This window comes from Neophocaena asiaeorientalis, unplaced genomic scaffold (assembly GCF_003031525.2).
Source record: "Neophocaena asiaeorientalis asiaeorientalis breed wild unplaced genomic scaffold, Neophocaena_asiaeorientalis_V1.1 scaffold160, whole genome shotgun sequence".
NCBI lineage: Eukaryota > Metazoa > Chordata > Mammalia > Artiodactyla > Phocoenidae > Neophocaena > Neophocaena asiaeorientalis.
Window position 1 is genome coordinate 2,515,238 of NW_020175675.1, and position 9,828 is coordinate 2,525,065.

The 9,828-nt window shown below is 49.3% G+C and overlaps 1 pseudogene; it reads left to right on the forward strand.

Moving 5' to 3' along the window:
- The first annotated feature begins 3,431 nt into the window (after positions 1-3,431).
- LOC112390858 (anaphase-promoting complex subunit 15 pseudogene) lies at positions 3,432-3,762 on the forward strand (annotated as a pseudogene).
- Positions 3,763-9,828: the final 6,066 nt, after the last annotated feature.

The window sequence follows — 9,828 nt, forward strand, 5'->3', positions numbered from 1 at the left end:
ATAAGTGGTGCTGGGAAAACTGGAGAGCTACATGTAAAAGAATGAAATTAGAGCACTCCCTAACACAATAGCAAAAATAAACTCAAAATGGATTAAAGACCTAAATGTAAGTCCAGACACTATAAAACTCTTTGAGGAAAACATAGGAAGAACACTCTTTGACATAAATCACAGCAAGATCCCTTTTGACCCACCTCCTAGAGAAATGGAAATAAAAACAAAAATAAGCAAATGGGACCTAGTGAAAATTAAGAGCTTTGCACAGCAAAGGAAACCATAAACAAGACAAAAGACAACGCTCAGAATAGGAGAAAATATTTGCAAATGAAGCAACTGACAATGGATTAACCTCCAAAATATACAAGCAGTTCATGTAGCTCAATATCAAAAAAAAACACAAACAACCTAGTCAAAAATGGGCAGAAGATCTAAATAGACATTTCTCCAAAGTAGATATACAGATTGCCAACAGACACATGAAAGGATTCTCAACATCACTAATCATTAGAGAAATGCAAATCAAAACTACAATGAGGTATCACCTCACACTAGTCAGAATGGCCATCATCAAAAAATCTACAAACAATAAATGCTGGAGAGGGTGTGGAGAAAAGGGAACCCTCTTGCAATGTTGGTGGGAATGTAAATTGATACAGCCACTATGGAGAACAGTATGGAGGTTCCTTAAAAAACTAAAAGTAGAACTACCATATGACACAGGAATCCCACTACTGGGCATATACCCTGAGAAAACCATAATTCAAAAAGAGTCATGAACCACAATGTTCATTGCAGCTCTATTTACAATAGCCAGGACATGGAAGCAGCCTAAGTGTCCATCGACAGATGAATGGATAAAGAAGATGTGGTATATATATACAATGGAATATTACTCAGCCATAAAAGGAATCAAAATTGAGTTATTTGTAGTGAGTTGGATGGACCTATAGTCTGTCATACAGAGTGAAGTAAGTCAGAAAGAGAAAAACAAATACTGTATGCTAACACATATATATGGAATCTAATAAAAACAAAAAACAAATGGTGCTGATGAACCTAGGGGCAGTATGGGAACAAAGACGAAGACGTAGAGAATGGAATTGAGTACTAGGGGAGGGGCAAGTGTAAGCTGGGACGAAGTGAGAAAGTAGCATTGACATATATACACTACCAAATGTAAAATAGATGGCTAGTGGGAAGCAGCTGCATTGCACAGGGAGATCAGCTTGGTGCTTTGTGACCACCTAGAGGAATGGGATAGGGAGGGTGAGAGAGAGATGCAAGAGGGAAGGGATATGGGGATATATGTATATGTATATGTATAGCTGATTCACATTGTTATACAGCAGAAACTAACACAACATTGTAAAGCAATTATACTCCAATAAAGATGTTAAAAAAAAGAAAACCATTTTGCTGAATTCGAGTCCTTCTCAGGTGGGTTGTTCCAGAAAGAAAGTGATTTTCACCGAAGTAGTCAAGTCATCTGCACCTGCTGTGCAGGAAGTGAGTTTTCGATTTCATGATGCATCTGGAGATGCTTGGAGAACATCCAGAGAAGTGTCTCCTCTCATACTGAAGGCATCTGGGAGAGCAGGACCCCTGGACACTGGATGTGTTCCCAGGGATGCCAGGGAGCTTTCTGCCTGCCAGGGTGCCCAGGTGAGCAACCTTACACTGCAGCATGCTGCCACCCCCAGCACCTGTCAGAATTGAGGGGCACGAGCTGCCTGATAAGCCTCCAGCCTGCTCCATCCCTCCCCACCTCTTCTTACTTCCGTCAGCATTCAACCCTGAAGAAGAAAGAAAAGAGGATGCTTGATGAAGCCAATCCCACTTACCAGCACTTTGTACCTCACACGATTATGAACATGGCGGGGAAATCAGACAGAAAAAAAGTGACCTAAACACACAACGGGTATCAGGACACTAGGACCCGAGCAGACTCTCCTTGGCTCAGAGATGAGTTCTGTCTTGAGATGGACAGAATTGAGCAGAGGGGATCTCTCCAAAGCAAAGGGCTGCCGAGATAAAGCATAGCATGGAACAGAGAGCCACGTCAATCGGCTTTACTCTGCAATCAAAACTTTCAGACATTTGTTCATTCTGGGACACTCTTCTCTTAACGTCAGTACGACATCCTTTCCTGAACGTTCTGCGATGAGAACTCGCTGGCTAAAGTGCCAGAGAGTTCATTCTATTCCGAATTCCTACTTCTGTATGTTATCGTTTGGAAACACAGGGTCCACAGCTGGCTCATGGGACCTGTATTCTTTTGTAATGTTTCCCCAGGGATTCTTTGTGTGTATGTGTGAGTGCGTGTGACTCTGTCAAACAGGTGTCTGTGTCTATTCTTTTTTTCAGAACTTCTTGTACTTTTAATGCTCTTCTCAACATGAAAATAACTCTCTCTTATTAACCAGCTTGAACTGCTTTTCCCCTTTCAGTTCTCAGTGTGTAGAACAGGTTTCCCCCGCTTACCGGCATGGACCTGGGGCCTGACGCACTGTTACTGACGTCTTCGAAAGAGCCAAGTATGTCAATGCACAAGGAAAGGTCTGCTTTCCCTGCACTGCGCAGAGATTGACCCCCTGCTCTGCGGTGAGAGGGTGGGGTGGGTGCTGGGAAGCCCCAAGTCAGATGAGAATCAGGTCCACCGAGAGCAGGGGGCATCCTTTCCGGACCTGCAGGTACTTCTTCAGTGGAACTTGGACTTTTGCTGCAATTCCCTGTCCTCCTGCCCCTGAGGAACCAGCCTAACCAGCAGAGCGACAGTGCACGGCACTTGGAAGCCAGCCACGGCCCAGGTTTTCCCAAAGACAACTCCCTGCATGGTCAACAGGGAGAGGCGGACACTACTTGGTCCTCAGGTGAAGCCTCAGGCCACTGGTGATTCTTGGAGGTTTCATCAGGAGAGAAAACAAAGTTAGACTACTTATCCACATCACTTGAGGGTGGAATTAGAGTCTGTGGGGGTCATAGTCTTCCTCTCTCCCCATTCTCAACTTTTGGAGAGCACCCAGTGAGCACTCACAGGTCAGAGAGATGAATGTCTCTACGATGCCCTGCAGCAGCCCATGGGTTGCACCTCTGACCACTGAGCACCAGCACGCAAAGGGCTTTATAGTAAAAAAGTCAAACAGTGTGTGAATGCCCAGAGCATTGCTCAGGCCCACAAATGGTTCAGCCTGCTTTGGTAGACTAGGTATGTGCAGTGCCATTTTTGAGCCCTTTGTAATAAAAGTTGCATTTGCATAATCCAGCTGGCATTTGCAGATATATTTTCTATTTTAAGCCTAAAATCAACCAACTTTTGAAAGTGAAGTGCTTCTGGGTTGCTGCCAGCTGCCACCTCCCGGTGCAATGAGGAAACTGAGTCTTGGAGAGGTTAAGTGACTCGGCCAAGGTCAAACAGCTAGTAAGTGGTGCAGCCAGGACTCAAACCCAGTCTAGAAGCCATGCGCACCTTGTTCCCCTCGCCCTTCCCCTGTGTGACTGAGACATTGTGGTTTAGTCTGGATCGACCCTGTGTGGAGGAGACAAGCAGGGCTGCAGCAGCAGGAACAGCAGCATCAGGCCTGGCACTGTGATGACGAGGAAGATGAAGATGAGGATGAAGATGGTGAAGAGGACTCAGAGGTTGATGGGGACACACAGGGCATGGATGAGATGAATGACTACAATGAGTCACCCGATGATGGAGAGGTCAGTGAGGTGGACATGGAAGGCAGCTCACAGGATCAGGACCACTGGATGATCTAGGGAGATTCCAGGCCTGCCCAATCTATCCTGGATACCCTGCGGAACCAGCTGATCACCCAACCCCCCCCCCCCACCAACCCCAGTGCCTGAAAGCTCACCCTCGGGCACCTCCTCAGCTGCTGCTAGCACCTGGTATCCTCGGCCCCTCCCAGTCCATCAGTCTGCTCTTGCATCCCCACCTTTCTGGCCAGTACCTCACTCCTTGGTTGCCAGACCTAGTCTCTTTCTAACTCTCTTTAATAAAGACACGGGACTGATATAAAAATAAAAAAACAACCAACTTTTGAGATAGCTGTGATTATCAACTCCTTATTTTACAAATGAAAAGTCCCTGACTCAGAAAAGTGCACCCAGAAAGTGGTCAGCCCAGATGTCTTTGTCTAATACCACTGGGTCCCAGGACGGACTGCACAGCAGAATCAGCTGGAGCCTTAAAAAGGCTCATGTCCAGGCTGCGTTCCCAGAGCATAGCTGCATTCCTCTGAAATGGGGCCCAGGGAGGTCAAGGCATTGACAGTATTTAAAAGTACAATCCATTCCCGTTGTGTGGCCCATCACTGGTGCTCCTTTTTATCAGGACTCTGACTTAGGGGACTTGGAATCATTTGGGGTCCTGGGACAGCAAGTTAAGGTCAGAGCCTCACCTGAGTTCCAGCAGGTTGGGTTTCTCCAATGAAGCCAAACGGTGTGGACCGATGTTTTCTACGATGGGTCACTGAACACCTGCCAGGACAGTCCTCTAAGAGGTCCCTGCCATCCCAAAGTGGCCCAGTGAAGAGTGAAGGTCTAAAATTCTCTTGGCTGGTATAAATCTGACTTCGTGGTTTTCCCTGTTAAACTTCATCACTTTTCTGTGATGTGGGTTCCAACTTTTCATGGAAGAACAGGGAACAGCCTGTCGGTGTTGGTCAGCAAATTGGGGAACAGCCTGGGAACTGAGCTGCCTCCTTCACTCCCTCTCTGCTAGCAGAGTCTGACAAATAGGGGGATGGGGTTTGGGGGACCTGAGAAGGTGTCAGGAGCTGTTGTCAGCTCAGGGTGGCTCAGAGGAACCTGTGAGGTTCAGGCCTCGCTCAGGAGAAGAATCAGGGAGATCTCAGCCTCGAATGCACAAGCCTCAGCACCTGGGTCCCCAGACGACTTGCAGGATGCCCAGCAATGAGCAAAATCCACATTAATTTCAGCTTGAAGCCATTCTCTTACAAACATCCCGGTGGAGGTCCACATCCCTGAAGCACTGGAACAGAGGAACCGAATGCCTTTTATGTCTATCCCGGAGGCCAGGGCGGATTCAGGCTTGTGGAGTCTGAAGCTCACACGCAGGGTTGTGGAGCCGACTTTAAGAAAGAGATTTCATCGGAACCACCAGAGTTGGCTCTGGTCCAGGTGTGCTAAGATTGGTCCAAAGTGCCGGGAGGTATAAAATGTGCAATTCTGCATACTGAGTGTAAGATGGCTACAGGTTTGATGCAAGAAAATAGGAATTCTGGTAAATTCCATTAATTCCCATCAAAAAGAAAAAACAAAAGCATGGTGCAATCATATGAATGATTGTATAAGTCTCACTGTGCAGGGTGTCTGGCTGCCAGGGGGATTCGCCTCACAATAAGGACCTCCCCTCCTCCCACCATGAGGAGGCTTTCTCAGACACGCTTCCAGCCCGGCATGTGGCCACCGTGTTCCTCCTGCAAGTCCCCCCCAACCAATCCAGTGCTAGCAAACAGGACACTATCCTATCACCTGTGACCTTCCCGTCTCAAACCACGTGCTCAGTAGAATGGGTGGTGGCCTTGGCTGCCTGGAAGGCTGGCGGTGACCTAAGTATACATGGAAGACGCAGGGAACCAAGCTACTCTGCTGCAGGGACCCCAGGCTCTCTGCATCCCTAACTTGGCTTTCCTTTCCCAGAATTTTAACAGTGCCCATGGCTGTTCCAATGCTACCCAGGAACATGGAGGGGAAAGAGACAGCTGTCTTGAGAGATTGTAGATCAAATTTCTTAACTTGGAGAGACTCTAGCTGACCAACTCAATGGTTCCTTCAGAGTTGGACCCTGAGGCTTTGCTGTGAGTTGGTGAGGATGATTTCTGAAGATGGCAGGGGCAGCTGAAGTCAGCTTGCCACTTTCTGGGGCACTCTCTACATTTCCCTTGACCGTGGGCAGCTCCAACCCATCAGGAGGGGGCTGCTGTACCAGCCTCACCCTGAGACACTCTGGAAAAAGTGTGGTTGAGTTGTGTCCCCAACATGTTGTTGAAGTCCTAGCCTAGTGCCTGCTAGTGTGAACTGACTCAGAGACGGGCTCTTTGCACATGATTTAGGTAAGATGAGGTCACGACGGTGGGTCCTAATTCAGAATGACTTTGTCCTTATAAAAAGGGTAAATTTGGACAGAGAGACATGTACAGAGGGAGATGTCACATGAACTTGAAGATAGTCATTTACAGGCCCAGGAGAGAGGCCTGGACCAGATCCTTCCCTCACAATCTCAGAAGGAACCAGCCCTGCCAATCCTTTGATCTTGGACTTCCAGCCTCCAGGACTGTGAGGCAATACATTTCTGTTGTTTAAGCTGCCCAGTCTGTGGTGCTTTGTTACGGCAGCTGCAGGAAATGAATACAAGTGTCGGCAGGGAAACCCGGGCTCCCGTGGCCCTGCCTCCTCTGCCAGGTGCCCCTTCTCTCAGGGGCAGTGGAGGCTAGTGCCAGGGAGACCCAGGAGAGGGCCGAGTGGCTCCCAGTCGCTTTCTCACTTCTTCCTGTGCAGATCTGGTTGAAAAGCAGATTCTGACTCAGTGGGTCTACGGTGGGGCCTATATTCCTTTCAGCTCCCGGGTGAGGCTGATGTGGCCCCACCGGAGTAACAAGGAGTCTGGGTTCTGGTACTCGATTTGCTGCCCTTCAGACTTGCCTGCAGAGGAATGTCATGCTGGTTTCCTCGGGTCTGGGCTGTGGCCTGGGTGTTGGCAATTTTTAAAGGCCCCTGGGTGAGTCTGATGTGCAGCCTTTGGGAGGAAGACACTCCCTGGGTGTTCAGGGGGCAGGGGGAGCAGAAGCATCTCCAGAGCCTGAATCTCATCCAGTCTGGGACCGCTTTGTAAGAATAGACAAATGTGAATACACTGGGAAGGTCCAGAAGGGAGACCATGGTCTCACGCACTGTGCTCAAAATGCCTCCCTTTTACTAGAACATCTAGTCATGTGAACAAGTCATTGCAGTGCGTCCCCCACCCTGGGAAGAAGAGGGTGGGGGCCCCATCCTGAGCATCTTCAGCTGTACCGTGACCCACCTCTGGTCCACTGGGAAGAGCTCCCAGGACTAAGCCAGAAGCTGTCCCAGAGGGAAACCCGGGGCCTGAAGGAGTATCTCGGGTTCCCAGGGACCTGACTTCATCCAGTGTGGAGTTTAAGCACCTCGCAGCTTCATGGCATAGGCAGGCCTCCTGAGGGAGGCTGCGGGTGGGTCTCCAACCAGATGGGTTGTCCAGGTCTGTGCAGGTCTGGCGGTTTTTGCCCACCTGGGACAGCTCTGCTGGGTCATGTGAGCCCTGGAGCCCCTGTGGAAAAGCTGCTGTGTCCCTTCCTTTGTCCACTGCTGATGGTATGGACCCTGCACCCTCGTTGATAAACGCTTGCCCCGACGCTCCCTCAGAGTCAGCTTCCCAGAGGACCACCTGCTTTCAGGCTCTTTCCAAAGAAGCCAGTGCCCTTGGGACTCCACTCCTGTGTGTCCTGTGTTGTGGTGAGTGTGGACTGCTGGGGGTCAGAGGACATGTGTACTTTATTTTTTTTAATAAATTTATTTATTTATTTATTTTTGGCTGTGTTGGGTCTTTGTTGTTGCATGTGGGCTTTCTCCAGTTGCAGCGAGCCGGGGCCACTCTTCGTTGCAGTGTGCAGGCTTCTCATTGTGGTGGCTTCTCTTGTTGCGGAGCACAGGCTCTAGGCACACGGGCTTCACTAGTTGTGGCATGTGCTCTCACTAGTTGTGGTTCACAGGCTCTAGAGTGTAGGCTCAGTAGTTGTGGCACACAGGCTTAGTTGCTCCACGGCATGTGGGATCTTCCCGGACCAGGGCTCGAACCCATGTTCCCTGCATTGGCAGGTGGATTCTTAACCACTATGCCACCAGGGAAGTACCGACATGTGCACTTTATTTTATTTTATTTTCTTAACATCTTTACTGGAGTATAATTGCTTTACAATGGTGTGTTGGTTTCTGCTTTACAACAAAGTGAATCAGTTATACATATACATATGTCCCCATATCTCTTCCCTCTTGCATTTCCCTCCCTCCCAGCCTCCTTATCCCACCCCTCTAGGTGGTCACAAAGCACCGAGCTGATCTCCCTGTGCTGTGCGGCTGCTTCCCACTAGCTATCTATTTTACGTTTGGTAGTGTATATATGTCCATGCCACTCTCTCACTTTGTCACAGCTTACCCTTCCCCCTCCCCATATCCTCAAGTCCATTCTCTAGTAGGTCTGTGTCTTTATTCCTGTCTTACTCCTGGGTTCTTCATGACATTACTTTTCTCTTAGATTCCATATATATGTGTTAGCATACAGTATTTGTCTTTCTCTTTCTGACTTACTTCACTCTGTATGACAGACTCTATGTCCATCCACCTCACTACAAATAACCCAATTTCATATCTTTTTAAGGCTGAGTAATATTCCATTGTGTATATGTGCCACATCTTCTTTATCCATTCATCCAATGATGGTCACTTAGGTTGTTTCCATCTCTGGGCTATTGTAAACAGAGCTGCAATGAACATTTTGGTACATGACTGTTTTTGAATTATGGTTTTCTCAGCCTATATTCCCAGTAGTGGGATTGCTGGGTTATATGGTAGTTCTATTTGTAGTTTTTTAAGGAACCTCCATACTGTTCTCCATAGTGGCTGTGTCAATTTACATTCCCACCAGCAGTGCAAGGGTGTTCCCTTTTCTCCACACCCTCTCCAGCATTTATTGTTTGTAGATTTTTTGATGATGGCCATTCTGACTGGTGTGAGATGATATCTCATTGTAGTTTTGATTTGCAGTTCTCTAATGATTAATGATGTTGAGCACTCTTTTATGTGTCTGTTGGCAATCTGTAGACATGTGCACTTTAGCTACTGGCAGCTGTGGCCAGACTGTTCCCTGGACGCCACTGCTTGTCAGTGAGGGTACCTGGCCCATCCCCCCTGATCCCTCCAGCACTTGGCAGCTTCCCGAGGCCTGAGGCAGGAGAAGAAAGGACTCTGTCCCCAGAGAGTCCGCAAGCCTGCAGGGGTCGGGGTGAGGGTCATGGGCAGGAGGGGAGCACCATGCTCACCTTGTGTCCCCTGCTCACCTGAGTGCGGGCTGAGGACACAGTGCTGTGTAAACGGGGGCAGCTATGGGTAGGCGGCCTGGCCAGGACTGGCTGTTCCTGCCCTGAGTCTCTCTTCCTCTCTGTCCCCTCAGCTTCCCCACCTGCACGGACCAGGCTTTGGCCACATCATCCCAGCAAGAGCACAGGGCCCTGGGCGTCACTGGGGCATCCCGGGAAAAACCACGTGCGAACACCGTGTGCCCGTGTGTCCGCTCCTCTGTTTCCCACGGTGGCCTGTAGGCTCAGAAATGCTGACCTTAGAGGAGTACTCTCATTCACAGAATCCGACATCAGATGTGATTGCATTTGTGTAAAGATGGCCCTCACTGACCTATGCGTCCAACAGCCTGCCAGGGCACCACAGCCTCCATCCTCTGAGACAGCCCCGGGCCCCTGCTTCCAGGTCAACCAGAGAACTGGGGACCGGCTGAGGCACCTGACTTTGATCTCTGAACGGCTGTGTTTAACAACCTAGAGACACCCCGCCTTCACGACCATGGGTTCTTTCTCTGGACCCAGCTGTCACCCTGACTCTGGCCAGCCGGGACAGTGGGCACAGCGGTGGAGGGGAGGCAGACGTCAGAAGTCACCTGGACAAAAGGGGGCTGTGCTAGAATCTGCTAGAGTCCAGTATTCCTTTCCCTGCTCCCCGGGTTCAGCCCACCCTATGCAGCCCTGCAGGCTTTTCACAGACAGGACCAGG